Source organism: Stegostoma tigrinum, chromosome 3 (genome assembly GCF_030684315.1).
Source record: "Stegostoma tigrinum isolate sSteTig4 chromosome 3, sSteTig4.hap1, whole genome shotgun sequence".
Lineage (NCBI taxonomy): Eukaryota > Metazoa > Chordata > Chondrichthyes > Orectolobiformes > Stegostomatidae > Stegostoma > Stegostoma tigrinum.
Genome location: NC_081356.1, coordinates 28366237 through 28386913, shown reverse-complemented (window position 1 = coordinate 28386913; position 20677 = coordinate 28366237). Strand labels below are relative to the sequence as shown.

Genomic DNA, 20677 nt, shown 5'->3' with positions numbered 1-20677 from the left:
CGAACTAAAGACCCACTCCCCGCCATGGACAGGACCAATGTCATCTACAAGATCCCCTGCAGAGACTGTGAGAAACACTAAATCGGACAAACAGGAAGGAAACTAACAACAAGAGTACATGAACACCAAGTGGTTACAAAAAGACACGGCCAATACTCACTCATCTCAATCCACATGGACAAGGAGAACCACAACTTCAACTGGGACAACACCAAGATCCTGGGACAGACTAGGCAGAGACAAGTACGAGAATTCCTGGAAGCATGGCACTCCATGAAGCAGGCTATTAATAAACACATCGAACTTGACCCCATATACATTCCACCATGGAGGAAACCCGGAAGTGAGGCAACCCATTGCAACGGACCCCAGAGTTTAAAAGCCAGGCGGGAAAACACAAGGACACTTCATCAGAGGCTGCACTGAGGATGTTACCAAGCTCGGTAATGAAATGTCTGTGGAACAACAAACCAGCTTGGCGAGCCAACCAACCTCAATATTGTATCCCCATGTTTTATATTCCCGACCAGAGAAATTATCTCTACGCTATGTCCTGTTCAGAATCGTATATGTTTCATGAGAGTGCTGCTTATTCTTCTATGCTGTCGAGGTGTCGGTGTTGGACTGGGCTGGGCAAGGTCAAAAATCACACAACACCAGGTTATAGTCCAACAAACAAACTTGTAGGACTACAGCCTGGTGTTGTGTGATTTTTGATCTTATTCTTCTTAACTCCAGAGATTATAGGCCTGAAAAGTATGCCTAATCTGAAGATGGCCTTTAAATTCTCTGTGAGAAAATAAAAAGCCAATGTTTAAGTTGACTCTCTGAATGTTCTTGTGTCTCAAAAGTGGCAAAAATAAGCTGTGCAACACTGCATGGTGCATGAGTGGAAGGCGCTGGTTCGATGACAGAATCACGACTGCTTCAGTATAATTGAAATGCGACGTGGATAACAGATTTCACAGCACTAACGTGTATTTAAGAATTGCACCCACTGCAAATTTAACATCAATATATTGAGCATATTTTTAGTGCAGACACTATCTTTGATATATAACTTGAATATAGTGTGTATGTGCTTGAAAACAGAAAATACATTAATGCCAGGCCAGTTAAGTGTTTCCAGCATTTACTGTTTTTATATGTCAGGTTTCCAGCAACATTTCTGCAATATTTTGCTTTTGTAGTAGTTTTCATTTGTGACCATTCTGTAGGATTACTACTTGAAACACAAGTCCACAGCATATTATTCTTCCCCCACTTATGTTTTCAGGGAATGTTTTCTTACAAATATCATCTGTTCTTAATATCTAAAGGAATACCAAAATGGATTTTTTTTAAACTTACCCTACCGTTTGACTTTCATTAATTTCTATAAGATATTGTGAGCGACAATGTGTGGTCGCTCTGTGCAATTTCTGAAGTCATACTAAATGTTAAAATTGTTTTGTTTGTATGGATCTTTAAGATAATAAAGAAGCAATATTGAAATAAATCTCACTTTAGTACTGTAAAGAAATTGGTAACTGATCTTGGCAGCTTTAATGGTATTAAATTGTGCATTATGTACTTGCACAGTTATTGCTGGAAGATGATGCACATTATTTTGCCTGTTGAAAGGTGGCAGATTTGCCTTTTATTGGAATTTATATTTGGGAGTGTTTTCCACAATGCTAATTGTATTGAAAAGTTCATTGTAAGGTTGTTGAACGTTTTTTAGTGAATTTAATTGCTCTTTCAACTTCTGCTAACTTTTAAAGAGTTGTGCTTTCCTTTCAAGTCCTTCCTGAAATGAAATAACAGCACCCTTATCCACATGTCTAACCCCTACAATGGATAGGAAGGTAGGCAAAACAGGAAGGATGGCCAAGTATAGTTTGGATCCTTCTGCCTAAAGAAAAAGGGGGATGTTAATAGTTAAATTAACTCAGGTTGTTTGGAACAGGTATCCTGGTTCTGGGGACTAAAAAAAAGTTGCTGAAAACACCCTACAGGTAAGGCAGGATCTGTGGAGAGACAGAAAAGCAATTTTAATACTTTTGAGTTGATCATTTTCTGTCAGAACTTAGAGGTCAGATGTAATTGGTTTTCAGGAAATATAAAGACAAAAAAAGGGTATTGGAGTAAAGAACCAGATGTTTAAAAAAACTTTGGTAAATATCATCTAAAATGTAAGTTTGGAAGACAGCAGATATTAATTGAATGAACGTATGATGCTGTAAGGCTAAAAAGGATGGTAATCGTACAAGAAAATAAAAGATAGATCCAGAGAAGCTGCTTCTTACAATAAAATGAAAGCAGAGGTTATGATTAAAATTGAACTTAATGCAAGACTCAAGGCTAAATGCTTGATTGGAAGATTGGCGTTTGTGTCATCTGGGGACCAATAGAAAAGAGGATATTTTATTTTCCCTAAGATACAAAGCTAACAAAGTGTAGCTTTCACTCAAACTGCCTGTAGATCTTGTTAGTGCCTGGAACCTAATAAATACAGTTCATAGGGGAAAGGTTCATGAAAAAAAATTTGGAAGAGTTGAAGGAAGATAGTGTTAGAACATTGTTTTGGTGATTTACTGTTTTAAAGAACCAATTCAAGTCAAAAAAGAGACAATTGGATCTTGATTTTAAATTTTCTAATGGAGCAAAGGTTTCCAGTCAGAACTGTTTTAGTTGTACCAACTTCCTACAAGAAGCCCTGGTAACTAATTAGGTTCTCTGTATGTTTTAGTAATGCTGCATGCTAGCTGTGTTCCAGTACAAAAAGACTGGAAATTCTGTAGAAAGAGCCTCAAGACACAATAGTCCTATGCAAGAGGTTTTGTTCTAGCTATCATTGTGTTTGTGCCATTGAGTAGCACAGAACGCTATAGTGCTGCTGTCAAAATTAGTATTGTTACATGGCAATGACATTTGGTTATTTATTGTTAGGTGTGTTTTATACCTGTACACTGATTTTAAATTCCATATTTGGAAAGTGATGTAGTTATTACGTTGGATTGTAAATTAACTTTCTATTTATTCTGTAGTGGAGATGCTTTTAATAAAATGTTCTCTGTATGATTTATTTACTTGTAACTAATGGACTTATTGTAATTATATAAGTGCGGTAATATGTAATCTGTTAAAAGCTTTTGCACTGGTCTGCTCCTAGAAAATTACTTGAGTATTACAGAGCTGTACCCTAAAGCATTGCTGCTTTCTTTATAATTCTGCATTAGCAGTTGTCCTTTTTTGTTCATCTGGCTGAAATCATCAAACTGTGGTGGGGTGGAGGTTGTGCCTTAAGACAATTTTGGAGAAGAGAAAAAGATGTCATGGAGCTCAATTTAAACGTTGCGTGTGCTGTTGGGTTTTTTTTTCTCAATTTTGGCAGTCTTGTCGATGAATTTGAAAGCCTCATTGATAAACCCTTATTTTATAACTCCAGTACTCCTTCCTGAGAATTTTGTTTTGGCAACTGACCAAAGCAATGGAAGTGTTGGAACATAGAACAGTACAGCACAGGAAAAAGCCATTTGGCCCATAATGTTGTGCCGAAATGAAACTAATCTCTTCTGCCTGCCCTAAGTCCATATCCTTCCATTCCTTACATATTCACGTGCTTATCTAAAAGTCCCTTAATTGCGCTTATCATAAGTGCCTCCACCACTCCCCTTGTCAGTGCGTTCTAGACTCCTACCACGCTCTACATTTTAAACAAAAAACTTGCCCCTCATGTCTACTTTGAACATTTCCCCCTCTAACTTTAAATGCATGGCCCCTAGTTTTAAACATTTCAACTCTGAGAAAAAGATTCTGACCATCAACCCTATCAATGCATTCCATAATTTTATAAACTTCTATCAGATCTCCCCTCAGCCTCCGTTGCTCTAGAGAAAACAGCCAGAGTTTTTTTAGCTTCTCCTTATAGCTCATACCCTGTAATCCAGGCAGTGTCCTGGTAAACCTCTTCAAAGCTTCCACATCCTTCCTGTAATGTGGCAACTAGAATTGAACACAATACTCCAAATGTGGACTAACAAAAGACTGATAAAGCTACAATGTGACATTCTAATGCTTGTGAGAGATACTAGGAACTGCAGATGCTGGAGAATCTGAGATAACAAGGTGTAGAGCTGGACGAACACAGCAGGCCAAGCAGCATCAGAGGAGCAGTAGGCTGACGTTTCGGGCCTAGACCCTGAACGTCAGCCTTCCTGCTCCTCTGATGCTGCTTGACCTGCTGTGCTCATCCAGCTCTACACCTTGTTATCCTAATGCTTGTGCTCAATTCCCTGAACAATAAAGATAAGTATGCCATGCACCTTTTGTTACCACTCTATCTACTTGCTTGGCCTCTTTCAAGGAGCTATGAACTTAAACCCTGAGATCCTTATGTACTTCACTGCTGTTCAGAGACCTGCCATTAACTGTATACTTTTTAACATTTAGTTTCCCAAAATGCAGTGCCTCACACTTACCCAAGTTAAACGCTTGCCATTTCTCTGCCTTTGTCAAAGGATTGTCAATCTTCAATGAGATATAGATCAATTGCAGCTATCTGCAGAGAAATGGCAGATGAAGTTTAATTTGGGTAAGTGTGAGGAGCTGCATTTTGGGAGATTTTAAACGCTAAGGAAAAATATGCAGTTAATGGCAGTTCTTTTGCACTCCCAAGTTTCATTAAACTTTTCGGGAAAGACTGACAATGAGAAATATGACACTATTGAATGCGTTAGATTCTACAATATGCACTGCCAATGAATTTGCTTATGCTGAGAGACAGCAGATAGAATCAGCACGTTTTACTGAAACTAGACTAAGACTTTCGATCAATAACCAGTTTGTTTATGCAAAATACGTGAATAGAAAGTATATAGTTTTCACAGTAAGAATACATTTATCCAAACAGAATTTTATGAAATACTTTAATTATGTAAGTTATTATGTAGCACAGGAGCACTTTCTACAGTTGAACCCGTTGAAACTAAGTTGGTCGAGACTCCAGGTACCCTGATTTTAGGCACTAAAAAATGTTGAAGATTGGCAAAAGGGGAAACATAGAACTGATTTCACTTTGAAAGTGAGGAATCCAAATCTAGTAGATATATATGTATAAAATATATAAAATCTTAACAAAGTTAGTCAGGAATTCAGGAGAAAATTCTTTAGTGACATAGATGTGACAATGTGGAACTCATTTCCACAAGGAAAATGGCAGAGATGTGTTTAAAGGGAAGCCAGGTAAGGACATGAGAGAGAAAAGAAGCTGCCTGGGTGAAATGAACAATGGGTGGAGGAAATTCATAAAGTGCATAAGTAATTGCATAGACTGAGTGGACTATTTCTGTGTTTTGGTTTATGTGGAACTTTCCATCCAGAGTGATTAGGTTGTTGCTAATAGAGCAGATTTGTAGATTGCCTTGAATAAAGTGTGGTACAGACAACACTTACTCCAGGCAAGAAAGTTCTTAAATTCTTGCCCTCAAGAAGAATATAGTCAAGGACAGTGCCCTTATCCAAAAAGGGAGGGAAACAAAAAATAGAGAACCATCGGCCAGTTAGATTAATACTTCCCATTGGGAAATTGTCAGTTTATATTCAGGATGTAATAGCTGATCATTTAAAATACATAATTAGAGTCAAGCAGAATTTAGTCTGGCTTAAGGAGGGAAAATCATGCCTAACAAATTTGAGAATTCTTTGAGGAGTTATGAAGCAGTGTAGATAAAGGAGAACCAGTTGATGCAATATATTTGGATGTCCAAAAAGCCATTTGTCAAAGTTCCACATACAAGGCTATTAACTACATAGTAGCCCAGGTTACCATATTACCATGGATAGAGGACTTGCTTAGCAAAAACAGAAATTTGGTGTAATGTTAGCATTTTCAGGATTGCAACCTTCAACTAGTGGAATGTGGTAGGATCAGGGCCAGAGACAAAATTGCAATATGTATTAATGACTTGGCTCAGGAAAGTGAATGTACTATTGTCCAGTTTAAGAATGACATTAAAAATAGGTAGGAAGGCATCTCGTGAGGATGACACAAAGAGGGATAGAAACAGATTAATTGATTGGGCAAAAAAGCTTGGCAGATAGAATATAATGTGGGAAAATATGAGATTATATGCTTTGACAGGAAGGATTAATGAGATAAATATTATTTAAATAGAAAAAGACAGCAGGAGCTGCAGGACAGAGGGATTTGGGAGTTCTTGTGCATAAATCACAAAAAGCTGACATACAAATTCAGTAGGTCATTGGGAAGGCAAATGGAATGTTGGTGTTTATTTCAAAAGGAATGGAATATAAAAATAGGAAGTCTTGCTAAACTTAGACAGGATGCTGGTTAAACCACATCTAGAATACTGTGAACAGTTTTGGACCGCTTGTCTATGGAAATAAATGTTGCCATTGGAGGCAGTCCAGAGAAAATTCACAAGATTGATTCTAGGTATGGAGGGATCTTCTTATGATGAGAGGTTGAGTAGGTTGGGCCTGTAATCATCGGAGTTAAAAGTATGAAAGGCAACATTTTTTTAATCATATGCAATTCTTAACGGATTTGCAGAGAGGTTGTTTCCCATTGTGAGAGAGTCTGGGACCATAGGGAATAATCCCAGAGTAAGGGATTGCCTATTTAAAGACTGAGATGAAGAGGTTCTTTCCTCTTAAGGTAGTGGATCTGTGGAATTCTTTATTGCAGCAGGCTGTGGAGGCTGGATCACCAAGTATATTCAAGGCTCAGATTTTAAATGAGTAAGGGTATCAAGGGCTATTGGGGAAAGGACAAGAAAGTGAAATTGAGAATTATTAGATCAACCATGATCTCACCGAATGGTGAAGCAGACTCAATGGGCTGAATAACCGACTTCTCCTCCCGTGTCTGTGTAATTTTATACCATTGCAAGTGACTCAGGACAAAACAATTATGTTTTCAAGAAAGCGATAGGTATAACTCTTGTGGATAAATGGATCAAGAGATACAGGAGGAGTGTGGGATGAGATTATGGAGCTTGATGATATTGATACTTTGATGATATGGAGTGGTGGAGCAGGCTCAAGGGGTCAAATGGCCTATTGCTGCTCCTGTCTTCTCTGCTACTATGTGTCTCATGGTCATTACCTGGGTTGTAAGAGGGATGAGGGAGGTTGCTATGAATACACAGATGGATGTTGAAAACAACTTGATTCGAACAGAAGATGTTCCAGTGGAGCTTGAGGGATATTTACCCTAGATATTTATTGCAACTATTGTTGAGAGATTGAGGGAAGCAGCATGAATTAAAGATTTTGGGAATTTCTGATTGTGAATTTTGGCCCTTGTGAAAGAGGAGTTCCATGTTACAAACACATAATAACTTAATGCTCTGACCCTATCACACAATATACACAGAACTGAAACAAGCTATTCAGCCCAACTTGTCCGTGCTGGTTCTTAAGCTCCACAGAACCCTCCTCCGCCTTGACGTTATCTCACACTAGCAGCATTTCCTTCTATTCCTTTTTCCTTCACATGCTTATCTAATTTCCCCTTAAATACATCCATACTATCCACTTCATCCTCTCTATGTGACTCCAGGCAGGAGTCAAGACTGAAATTTAAATATTATTGGATTCTAGGAAAGGCAAAATATATGGAAACCAGGCAGGAAAATGGGTTTGAGGTGAAAGTGTAGCTACAATCATCTTGATTGATGGACCCTATGGTCCAATCTTGCCTCTGTTCCTTATGTTCTTATCCACATTCTCACCATGCTCTGGGTAAAAAAGGTGTGAATTCCCTGTTAATTACCACCGTACATTTATGACACTATATTTGGGCTCCAACAGCAGGAACATTTCAGAGAAACAGCCATCTCTTAAAAATTTTTAAATTGGCGAGTGAATTTGTAATGTAGTAGGAAATGCTCAAGGTTTTTGATATAATTATATTTTCTATATTCAGAATTCTACTCTCTGCAGAGTAGCTGAAAGACCAGATGTGTTTGGATTTATAGATTAACTGTGCAAATTCTCTAATTCAGTATGGTTGTAGGATTTTACCATGAAACAGGCTTCTTAACCATGTCAATCTCAATTAGTGCTGTGGCAAGCTGCCACTGTTTCAGTGCACTGTATCACAAGCCCAGTTGGTATTTAGCATTTAGAAGATGCTGTATTGACAAAAGCAAAGAGACTTAGGGTTTTGATGGAGTGGGAACATAGTTTCTTCTTGTGGGGGAACAGCATAAGTAGAAGTCACCCAGGCAAGACAATCATTAAGACGTCCAACAGAGAATACAGGTGAAACTTTTTCATTCAAAGAATGTGGAACTCGACCACAAGGATTGTTGAAGAGAATGGTACAGACGCATTTAGGAGGAAGTTGGACAATCACATGAGGAAGATGACTGGAGGGTTATGTGGATAGATTTAGATGAGGTAAGATGGGAGAAAGCTGGAGTAGAGCAAAAAAAACACCAGAACAGATTAGAGCCAAACAATCCTGTTTCTGAACCCTTTATTCTGTGTAATTTTATGTGTGCAATCATTCACAAACATGAAATAGTAAAAGTTGATATTTATTACGTGACCACAGAATTAGGTGGCAAGAGTTTTATCAAATGCTGGATAATAATTTATTTTGTGTCTTTAACACAATAGACTGTCCACACAGGTGTTTTTCAAAATTTGACACTGAGCTGCAGAAGGGCAGGAGACTGAAACGATCAAAGAGTTAGTTTCAAAAGGGGAATGAGAAATGGAGGTGAGGCTCAAGGGCAGAATTCCAGAGCTTAAGGCCTCAGCATTTGAAGGCAAGATTGCCCTGTTTAATACAAAAGGTATTACTATATTTTTTAAAATGTCGCTTATCAGTTTTTCTCCATTGCTACTTTTCCATTTAACCTCTGAACATAGATTCCACTTGTATCAGTTAACATTTTTAAGGACTATAACATAATTTTAAAATTACAACTGCTTCAAATGAGAGATAGGCAGTAACAAAACTGAAAGAAAGCAATTACAGAACAATGCATTTTCACTTTCTTCACAAAATATTTTGAACTAAACAAATGTGCTCATTCCCTGCTCTAGAATGTTTGGTATCAGAAACAAATGATTTCTGTACATTTAAACAAGAGAGAGAGACAAGCACATATCACAGATTGCTAAGCAGTTCTTCATAAAAAGGTTAAAATTAACATAATGCACTAAACTAACCAAATTACAGCCCTTTTGATGGCGGTTCTGCAGCAGTTATTTCACTGTCGACACAGGAGGTAGTTTCTCCTTAGGATCCCTGACACTGGGGTGTGTAGTATGGTGCTGAAGGATGGAGAAACTGCAGCTGCTACTGCAGAGCTGAGAGACATCACTCACTATAACCACATTAACCCGGAGAGGTGGAATACAGTGAAGCAGCTGCAATCCTATGCTTACTTTGATTCAGCAAGACCATGCAAAAAAGACAAGGTTCCTTACATTTTGTATTGCACGTTTCATACAAATGATAAATTCATCACAGCATTTTTCCTAGATTTCTTCCAATTTTACTAAATGGTGTAAATGTATATAACTCTGTAGTGTGTGAAATTTTCCAGAATGTAGAAAAAATGCTAGCACAAGGAGTAAGTGAAATGATTAGTGTAGATGCATTTAAGAAGACAAAAAACAAAGTTGCTGGTTAAAAAAAATTCAACAGGCCTGGCAGCATCTGTGGAGAGAAAGCAGAGTTAATGTTTTGGGTCCAATGACCCTTCCTCAGAACTTGCTGAGTTTTTTCTGCTGAGTTTTTCAGCAATTTCTGTTTTTGTTTCTGATTTCTAGCATCTTTTGGGTTATTCTGCATTTAAGGAGGAGGTGGATGATCACCAAGGAGAAAGGACTCGAGAGATTATGCTGACAAAGTGAGATGAAGAAGGAATAGATAAAGATCCATGTGGAGCATAAACACCAGCATAGACCTGTTGGGCTGAGTGGCTTGTTTGTTTGTGCAAAATATTATGTGAAACAAAAATTTTAGGTCTAAACCTCAAGGTTCTCTCAAGGTTTCTATGGTGCAATGGCCGTCACATTCACTGAATACGCAAAACATTCCCTGTTCACAACCAGGCAGAATCATCAGGCTAGCTTAGGGCTCAGTTAGCTGGATGGCTGGTTTCCCAATACAGAGTGACACCAACAGTGTGGGTTCATTTCCCACAGTATCTGTGGTTACCATAAAGGACTGCCCTTGTCTGAGGTTAAGTCACCACCAGTGGTCTCTCTATGGTGAGACAGTGGGACTATGGCAGCTTTACCTTTGTATCAGATTTGCAAATGACTCATAAGGACTGACAACATATCCCATTTCCTATTCAGACCCTGTGGCTACCCTTTAGTATCAGTCACTTTACCAGCCCAGTTAATACAACTGATGAGTTTTCTGTCTCTGCTCTGTCTTTAAATGTATGTAATTCATTGGCTTTAAAGCTCAGCAACATCCTGAGGTGGTGAACGGTGCTGTAGAAATGAAAGTCTCGATTTTCTTTCCTCTTTAATCCATATGCAGAAACTAGTTTTCAATTTAAACAAACTCCCCATGGCCATTCTGGAATCTAATGATAATCTTAGTTTGTCCTCAAGGAAAAGTGGCAGAGACCATAAAACCCTTACAATGACCTAGGAATTGCAGGCAGGGAGGGTGTGAGAGAGCTGCAAAGTGCAAATATTATTTCTCCATCCTGTTTCTGAGCACATTTCTACGGGGTTCCAGGAATCTAAATTTTACTGTGTGACATAGAATGCAGAATTGAACCTCATGCTGACATTAAACTTGTAATGTTACCATGTTAATCCCCCGTCATTGGGAAACTTGCAAGAACTGAAAGGTGACTGCAGTATCAAGAGCGGAGTATAATCTGAAGACAACAGTGATTGGTAGATGATGGAGATTAACCCTCAGTGTGGGAGTAACCCCTGGGTCTGACAATGACACATGAACTATGGACATTGACGGTGTAGAGCTGGATGAACACAGCAGGCCAAGCAGCATCAGAGGAGCAGGAAGGCTGGCATTTCGGGCCTAGACCCTTCTTCAGGGCCCGAAACATCAGCCTTCCTGCTCCTCCGATGCTGCTTGGCCTGCTGCTTCATCCAGCTCTACACCTTGTTATCTCAGATTCTCCAGCATCTGCAGTTCCTGCTATCTATGGAGATTGACTCCTGAATGACCTTTGCGGTAAATGGAGAATTACATCTGAATGTTGAAGTGACCCCTGGGGAGTGCAGAGCGAGCCCTGAGTGTGGGAAGGACCCCTTGAATGTGTCAGAGTGATCATTGGGGAATGGACAGTGACCATTTTGAGGGTGGAAAGTGATGTCTGGGTATGAGAATGACCTCCTTAGTGAGAGAGTGACTACTGGGGTGTGGTGGAGAATGACCTCTCGGTGTGAGAGTGACCACTGGGGCAGATGAAATATGAGCCCCTTCGTGAGAAAGTGACCTCTGATTGTGAGAATGACTACTGGCAGTGGTGGAGTATGATCCCCTTAGTGACAGAGTGACTCCTTAGTGAGAGAGTGACCATTGTGGTGACGAAGAGTGACCCCCTTAGTGAGAGAGTGACCATTATGAGGTGGACAGTGACCCCAATAGTGAGAGAGTGACTATTGTGGGGTGGACAGTGACCACCTTGGTGAAAGAGTGTCCATTGCGGGGGTGGAGGGTGACCCCCTTAGTGAGGGAGGAGCCCCTTAAGGAGAAAGTGGCCATTGTGGGGGTGAAGAGTGACCCCCATAGTGAGACAGTGACCCTCTTAGTGAGAGAGTGAACCTCTTAAGTGGCAGAGTGACCATTGTGGTGGTGGAATGGCCCTCTTAGTGAGAGAGTGACCACTGGCTTAAGAACAAACATCAGAAACATTTCCGTCTCCGAGCCTGCGCAGTAATGGACCTTACCGGGCCCGGCTCCGGCGCCTGCGCGTTGAGCACGGTCCTCGGTCCAGCAGCCGGCGACTGCGCGCAGGCGCACTTCGCCCTGCAGCGCCTTCGCACACCGGGGCTACTTCCTGCCTGAGTGCCTCTGCAAATCTGAGTGTGTCTCTGCAAGAACCACAGGGAGGATCAGCTGGCAGCTAGAGGGCTTTAAACAATTGCAAGAAAACGGGCAAAGTGCGCGCAATGCAATCACGTCCAGATCTTGAGGGGCTTTAGGAATCACAGGTATGTAGCAGCAGGCTTCTGGTTCCCAGTTTCATTTTTTTTTGCAAAACGCTTTTAGTCATTTGCAGAGTATTTTGCGACAAATGTAAAAAAGGTGGGAGAAAGGATGCAGAAACCCCCTGTACACTTTCATGTAAGAAAATAAACGCATCAAAATAACAGCACGCTTAAAGCAGAACAATCTAAGTGTATTTTTAACTTAGATATTATGCGTATGTTCCTCCAGTTATTTTTCTTATTCTGAATTGTTCATTGACTGGGACATCCAAGAGATGGTCCATCTTATTGTGAAGATGCTATTCTCGCCCTTCAGTTTATTGAGGATCATGCTGCAGTAACGCTTTGTTGTGTTGATATGGCATCTTTCCTGAGAATGTACAGTAGCGGGCATATGGCAGACTGCGAGCAGAAAACCTCTCTAAGATCTTGTTTTTGCGTTTCATTCGTTGGTGTGTTTACAAGTATGTGATAACAGGGAGTTGGGGAGAGCAAACCTACGTTGCATTCTCTTAAGCCAGAGGGTGGTGAATCTATCTTACAGCAACAAGGTATCATACATGATACCATTTAAGCCAACCTGTAAACTCACTATGAATTCTCCCAAGATCAAGCAGGAACAATTCCTCTGTTTTTAAAGGCTAAAATGCTTACATTATTTGGCTTGCAAATTGTAACTGTTTAGCAGCAATAACTCAAGCGATGATCTAAAAACACATCTCCTTATACATTTTTACCAGTTGTAGTAGCCATCGTTGCTGATGGAATGCCAGTTTTACCATTTCACATAACTTCACTCAGGTTAAAAAAATTAATACTGTATGTAGTTCACCATGCGTCCTATTGAATTTAGACCAAGTGTCTGAAGGACTTTTTATTCATTAGCCAATAATAACTTGAATGAGTCAGGAAGGTAAAAGATATCTGTACGATATGTGAATGATATAGTCCATGATAGTATACAGATTGAAAGCTGATGACCGATCTGTGGGAGATAAAGGATTTGAAATGTTCAACCCCGTCACTAGTGTCCACTTTTTTGCTAATAACAGATTCCATTCATTCAGTGAATGTTTGATTGAAGGAAGGACTTCTTCAGTAACATGCTGCTTCTTGTTGATGTGTGCAGACATGGGTCAGCTTCCAGATGTATACTTACAATACGCAGCTCTGCCTGGCTGTCTGTGATGTTAAACAGTTTGTTCACTATCCAGACTTGCATAAGCCACACTTTGGTGAAATACGAGAAGACTGAAAAGCGCCACAAATTCTGCTGCCTCATTATCAATACCACCCCTTCCCCAGTAAAAGCCTCCGTTTGAACTAATCTGTTGGCAGCTTTGCTGTCATTTTTGACTGTGAGCTGAGTTTCCGATCACATGTCCTGTGCATCATAAAGGTTGCTTGCTTGCACGAGGTCAGCTGTCCTGGCCCTGCTTCGGTCCATCTGCTGCGGAACCCCATGTTCTTTTCTTTTCCATCTTCATGTTCAACTATGTTATTGCTCTCCTGGAAAGCTCCCGGTTTTCCACTTTACGTAAGTGTCAGCTACGCTGGCCGCATCCTAACTCTCACTAAGTGTCTCTTGCCCTGCTGCTTGCTGACTGACATTGGCTCACTGGTCTCCAGAGCCTCAGGTTTAAACTTATCATCCTCGTGTTCAAATCACCTCACGTACTTGCCTATTCTGTGCCTACAATCTCCTCGAGCTTACCAATCCCCTGCTATGTGCATAATTCACACCAGACCCTGTTCACCCATAACTCCAGTCCTCATGGAAGCACTGGGAACTGGGAAGAGGCCATTCAGTCCTTTGAACCAGCTCTACCGTTTGCTAAGATCATATCTGATCATATACCTCAAAGTCGTCTTCATGTTCTAACTCTTTATCCCTTGATTCTCTTACTACTCAGCAGTTTATGCTTAAACAACACAGTAATTTTAAAATTCTCATCCTTGTTTTCTAATCCGTCCATCACCTTACCCCTCTGTGTCTCTGTAATGTCCTTCACTTGTACACTTCTTTGCAATATCTGTGCTCCTTCAATTCTGGCTTCTTGAACAGCCCCAATTTTATTTAATAATCATCACAGCATATGGTGGGAATTCCAATGCTCTGGAATTCCCTCCATAAATATCTCTACTTCTCTCTCTGTCTCTCTCTCTCTCTCCCCTCCTTCAAGGTATTCTCCACAACTAGCAGTGTACAGTCATCTGAAGCCAGACGTGCTGAGTAAATGATCCATCTGGATTTGCTCCCGAAATTACGTCATTACTGACTCCAGACTGTAACACAATGTAAACTGAGTTGGTTACCCAGCAAGGGCAAAGTACATATGGGAAACTACAAAGGCTGTGGGACCTGACACCATTTCAGTTGTGATAATAAATGCTTGTGTTCCAGAAATAGCTGTATTTCTAGCCAATACAGTCCAATACAAACATCGAACCAACAATGTGGAAAACAGCAGAGGTCTAATTCAGCCATTTCCAATCGCCCTATTAGTCTTCCCTCAATCATCAGCAAAGTAATGGAAAGTGCCATTAACTGTGCTATAAAGCGGTACAGCTTCAACAATGACCTTACTGTCACTCAGTTCAGGTTCTGTCAGGGCCTCTCAACTCCTGACCTCATTACAGTCTTGATTCAAACATGGACAAAGACCTGAATTCCTCAGGTGAGGTGAGAGTTACTGTCCTTGACATCAAGGTTGCATTTGACTGAGTGTGGCATCAAGGAGCCCTGGTAAAACTGGAAGCAGTGGGAATCAGGGAGCAAACACTCCATTTGTTGGAGTCATACTGACACAGAGAAAAATGGTGTGATTTTTGGAAGTCAGTCATCTCAGCTCCATGTCATCTCAGCAGGAGTTCCTTAGGGTGTGGTTCTATGCCCCTCCATCTTCAGTTGCTTCATCAAAAACCTGCCGCCCATTACGGGGCCAGCAGTGAGGATGTTTCCTGATGATCGCGCAATCTTCAGCACGATTCATGATTCCTCGGATGTTGAAGTGGCCCCTGTGTCCCTACGCAGCAAAACCTGGACATCATTGAGGCTTGGGATGATGAGTTGCAAATTTTATTTGCCCTACAAATTCAATAGAGTATCATTGCTGAATCTCCTGCTGTCAACATGCTGAGGGTTACCGTTGACCAGAAACTGAATTGGAAAGGCCATAGTAGGCCAGGGGCTAGTTATTCTGTGATAAGTAACTAACAACGGCTCAGTGGTTAGCTCTGCAGCCTCACAGCGCCACGGACCCGGGTTCGATTCCAGCTTCGGGGGACTGTCTGTGCGGAGTTTGCACGTTCTCCCTGTGTCTGCGTGCGTTTCCTCCGGGTGCTCCGGTTTCCTCCCACAGCCCAAAGATGTGCAGGCTAGGTGGATTGGCCATGCTAAATTGCCCGTAGTGTTCAGGGGTGTTTGGGTTTTAGGGAGATGGGTCTGGGTGGGATGCTGCAAGGGGCGATGTGGACTTGTTGGGCCGAAGGGCCTGTTTTCACACTGTCGGGAATCTAATCTAATGAAAAAAAAATCCCGATTCCCAAAGGACTGTCCATCAGCTACAAAGCACATATCATATCCCATGGGAGGATAACAAAAAAAATCTGTTATTTGTTCAGTGTCACATTTGCTTTGATAATGCTTTGACCTAGAATGTTTGCTACTTTAAAGGTGCTGTCCCAACATGGGCAAGTTCCTGAATGAAATTGTTGATGGTACGAATTAAGACGTACAAATAAGATAACAGAAAAGCTTTAAAACTAATTGGCTTTTGTACTTGGAGTGGAATTCTATTAATCACTCTCATCTATATTCTGTCAGCTGTGTCGGAAATCAGTAATACCAGTGTGGTGTTCACCAAGTCAAATTATCCCTTCACCATGTGACAGTATTATTGTGTAGTATGGTGCTGTAACGCGGAAGGAGGCTATTTGGCCCGTCAAGTTGATGCACATTTTTTTCTCCACATGAACCATCTAATCTGATTTCACTGTCCTGCCTGCCTTCTGTAATTTGCATTACTTTGTCAACATCTACGTAAAGAGTCTAAAGGCATTTATTCTGAACAGGCTGCCATGGGGAATTCATAAGGACGTAAGAAATAGGATCAGGAGAAGTCGTTCCATCTCAAGATCTTGCTCCACAATTGAATAAGCCCATAGCTGATTTGGTTTTAATTCCATTTTCCTTTTTGACCCCCATAAAAATCCATCTAACTCAACCCTGAGTATATTCTATGACCCAGCCTCCAGTGCCGCTGTGTTGGAGAACTCCTGCAATTTAATGCTACATTGACAGAAGAAATGCGTCCTCATCTCTGTCTTAAATTTGAGATCCCTTATTTCTAAACCGTGTCCCCTAGTTCAAGATTTTCTCTCAATGGGAAATACCTCCTCACCACGTGTCCTGACTTTCAACAAGGTCACCTCCCATTCTTCTAAACTCCAGTGAGTATCAGCCAAGCTTGCTCAACTGTGCCTCAGAAGACAGCCCTTATCTTTGAACCTCCTACATTGTGAATAAATTCCAGCTTGTGTAAGGAAACCTAAACTCTACACAGTAAATTCTGTGTCCTGTGACATCTGCAGCACATTTTTAAAAACACCTTTTTAATTCTGTCCCTGAACCACCTGCAGCTCGACATCCCTCTGAGATTTATGCGTTCCTCCCAGTCTGACACCTTGTATATCCCAGATTTTAATCGCTTCACCATTGGTGTGCCTTCAGCTGCCGAGGCCTTGCTCTCTTGAATTCCTTCCATACGTGTATCCACCATTCTGTCTTCCTCTTCTCCTCTCCTTCTCTTCTCTATCATAGCCCTCCTTTTAAACTGTCCTTTAAAATGACCTTTTTGCCCAAATTTCTAGTCACCTCCCCTTATGTGGTTTGGCGTTAAGTTTTGTGGGAACATTTTTGCTAAATGTAGTCGGGATGTTTTGCCATGTTAACGCCGTTATACAAATACAGGTAGTCGTGGTGAAAAACAGATGCATGCTTTTCCCTCATGACTTTTACTCCATGTTTTGTGTGCCTGTCCTCGTGATTCAGCCAAAAATCAGCTCTTCTTGAACATTTGACCAATTGGAGAGTTAGAGATCCAGGTTTGTACCACACGGTATATTGATTGTTTTCACTGTTGCAGGAAAGTCTTGGTCTATGTTTTACTGGAAGACCACCCTGTGATTGGAAATTTAAAGGTGGGAAATTTGGAAATTGTCCCTTTTGGCAAACTCGAACACAAAGTTTACAAACGAGAGGGCAAACAAAGTTGAAAATAGATTACAGCAGGAATCCCTGACAAAATGATAGATTTTAATGCTTTCCTGACTCGTTTCCTCATGCCTGTTGCCCAATTGACTAATCATTACTGGCACTAAAGTGTGCATTTCTCAATTGGAAACATGCTACGAAAATAACAAACCCTTGTGGCCTCCTGACCGCCCTGTTACTTATCTAGACAGCCAAATCTGTAAAGATATTAATCATACTGTGCTGTTGGCTGGAACATGCAGTCTATAAATTCAATTTGTAAATCCATATTCTTTCAGTGAGGAGATTGCACTATCTGCTGTGGAATATCGCAGGCAGCTTCCTGACAACCCTTGAGGTTAACCCTGCAGAGGTAATTGTGTGCTGTTTGTATCTGATCGAATGTGCTGTAGCTCATTGGGATAGGCTATGACAGCTGAATGAAATTACACAGAATTACAACATTGAAACTGGCAATTGAGCCCAATTGGTCCTTCCAGTGTTTATGCTCCACATGAGTTTCTTTTCATCCTCCTTCAATCTCACCCTGACAACATATTCTTCTAGTCATTTCAACCTTGTGTTTATCAGGCTTTCCCCTAAATTTGTCTATATTGTTAACTTCAGTGTGGTCGTGAGTTCCACATTTTCACCATTTCTGCTGAATTCCCGATTGGATTTGTGAATATATTGGACTTGCCCACAAGTGGAAACTCCTTCTGTATGTCTACTCTATCAAACCCTTTTGTGATTTTGCAGACCTCTCAGACAAAGTTATTTGTTGTTTCATTTCTGGGGAAGCCCAGTCTTTTTCAAGTTTTCTTGATAGAGTTTACCTCTCGGTTTGGGTACCAACCAGTGAAAAGGTTTTGTACCTTCTCCTGTGCTTCTATGTCAGTTTTTTATGGTGAAACAAGATTTTAACTTACCGAGCAGCTACCACACCGTTAGCTTTCTCTTCATTGCTGGCTGCTCCTATGGCAGTAGGTGGCAACAGTGCCTTGAGCAGAAGGTGTGATCAGCCATGACCTTTTTGAATGGCAGAGCAGGCTTATGGGCCTGAGGGGCTTATTCCTGCTCCGAATTTGCATTTTCAGAGCCACTGTACACACAGCTAATATCGTGTCATGTGATTGTTGCTGAAATACAGTTTCCCTACAAAACTTTTGTTTGGTATTTTGCTTCACAGAAGCAGAAAATAAAAGCAGAAGTAGGCCTTCAACCCTTTGAGCCTGCTGCACCATTCAGTATGACTGCGGCTGATTATCCAACTCAGTACCCTGTTCCTGCTTTCTCCCCATACCTTTAATCCCTGTAGCCCTAAGAATTATATGTGTCTCCTTCTTGAAAACATTCAGTGATTTGCAGAGATTTCCACAGGCACACTACTCTCTGGCTGAAGAAATGTATCCCGATCTGAGTCCTAAATGGCTTACCCATATGCTTTAACTGTGACCCTGTTTCTGGACACCTCATTCATCAGGAACACCCACCCTATGCTTAGTCTGTCTAGTCCTTGTTGAATTTTATAGGTTTCTAGGAAATCCCCCTCATTCTTCTGAGCTCCAGTGGATATACTCCAAACCCGTCCAGTCTCTCTTCGAGCATCAGTTCTGCCATCCCAGGAGTTAGCCTGGTAAACGTTTGTTGCACTCCCGTCATAGTCAGAACATCCTCAGCCAAGGAGGCCAAAACTGTACATAATACACCGGGTAAGGTCTCATCAGGGCCCCGTACAATTGCAGCAAGATATCCCTGCTCCTGTCCTCTCGAATCCTCTCACAATGAAAGCCTTCTTCCTAGCATGCTGCACTTGCACACTTACTTACATATTCTTCAATAGATATTTGTATTTCCCTCTCCATTCATTGTCCTTTAGGGCATGGACAGCAGATTAGAACTTTATCTTTGAGGTTTGAATTCAAAGATGGACATGTTATTTCTTCCCTTTGAGAGGTTTCATTATATGTCGTAGGACTCTGTTGTATTTCACTTCACTCTTGGTCTGGAATGGTCCCACCACGCTCTGTATTTACTTTGATACACAAGGAAAATACTGCAGCTGCTGAAAGTCCAGAAGAGAAGCAGAAAATGCTGGAAATGGCCGGGAGGATTAGGCAGCATCTGTGGAGGGAGAAAAACAAAGTTGATGTTTCGTGTAGATGTTCTTTCTTTAGAACTGGGAAAAGTTAGAGCTGTAACAGCTGATTCTTTTGGATTGTTGAAGGGGAGAAGAGGTGGCAGGGTAACAGCAGAAGGGGAGGTCTGTGAAAGGAGAGATTAAGTAACAAGATGCATGACGGGCCAAGTTAAAAAGAAGACCATAACGAAACCAGTCAAGAAGCAGGTGAGGGTCTAACGAGGGTGTGAATGGGATTTAGTTATCACAAACAACTCCATTCCGACTAAAAGGAGGCAAAGGTTATGACCTGAAGCTGTTGAACTTGATGTTGTCTCTGGAAGTTGTTAATTCCCTCATTGAGAGATCAGATGTTGTGCCTTCTGCGTACATTAAACCTTATAGGAACGAATGCAGGGGCTGGGCTCGGAGTAAGAGTGACGTGGGGAATTAAAATGGCAGGAGACTGAAAGGTGGGGGGTGCTGTCAGATTTATAACTCTACGGGTGCGTTCTGCAAGGAGCTGTCTGCGCCATGGAGGAGACCCCATTGTGGAATAAGGACAGTGACAGCAGAGAAGGTAAAGGGACAGGTGCAAATTCCCTTGCACTTTCTCCGCAGTGTCATGGATACGGGAGTGGGTGTTGGAGTGGATCAGGGTATCAGAGAGGGAATGATTCCTTTGGAATACTGAAGGGGAGGAGAGGTGGAGGCAATATTTGGTTGAAGTGGCAGAAGTGGAAGGTCAGATCCATTCAGTGAGGAGGCCAGTTGAACTGGAAGATTCTGGGCTAAAGAACATAAGGTGAATGTGTGTGAAATAGAACTGTAAGGATGAAGGGCTCTGCCCATCGCAATGGGAGAAAGGAAAACATATCAGGAGCTCTCTTGTGGAAGATTGGCTCATTAAACCACATACAACAGAAGTAGAGGAACTGGAACAATGAAATTAATTGAAGCTGGATATGAAAAAGTATGGTTGAGGTATCTGTGGGACTCCCTGGCTTGTAGCCAATATCAATCGATAGTGTGTCCCCACAAAGAGAGACTGAGAAGGTGACAGAGGGAAAGGAACATATGAGATCGACTGTGTGAAGCTGAGAGAATCGGAAGTAAAGTTGTCTAACTTTTTCAGC

General features: G+C 41.2%; 1 protein-coding gene across 5 annotated transcripts in view; it reads left to right on the top strand.

Annotated features, from left to right (window-relative positions):
* The first annotated feature begins 11998 nt into the window (after nt 1-11998).
* The window catches only part of LOC125450744 (amyloid-beta A4 precursor protein-binding family A member 1-like), a 179990-nt gene continuing 171311 nt past the window's right edge, over nt 11999-20677 (top strand). For 4 of the 5 annotated variants that reach the window (XM_048526845.2, XM_048526842.2, XM_059644034.1 and 1 more), the window contains exon 1: nt 11999-12171. The gene's annotated coding sequence lies outside the window, so the exon portion shown is untranslated. Of the gene's footprint in view, nt 12172-17721; nt 17796-20677 lie in introns of all 5 variants that reach the window. The other variant, XM_059644029.1, reaches the window with a different exon arrangement.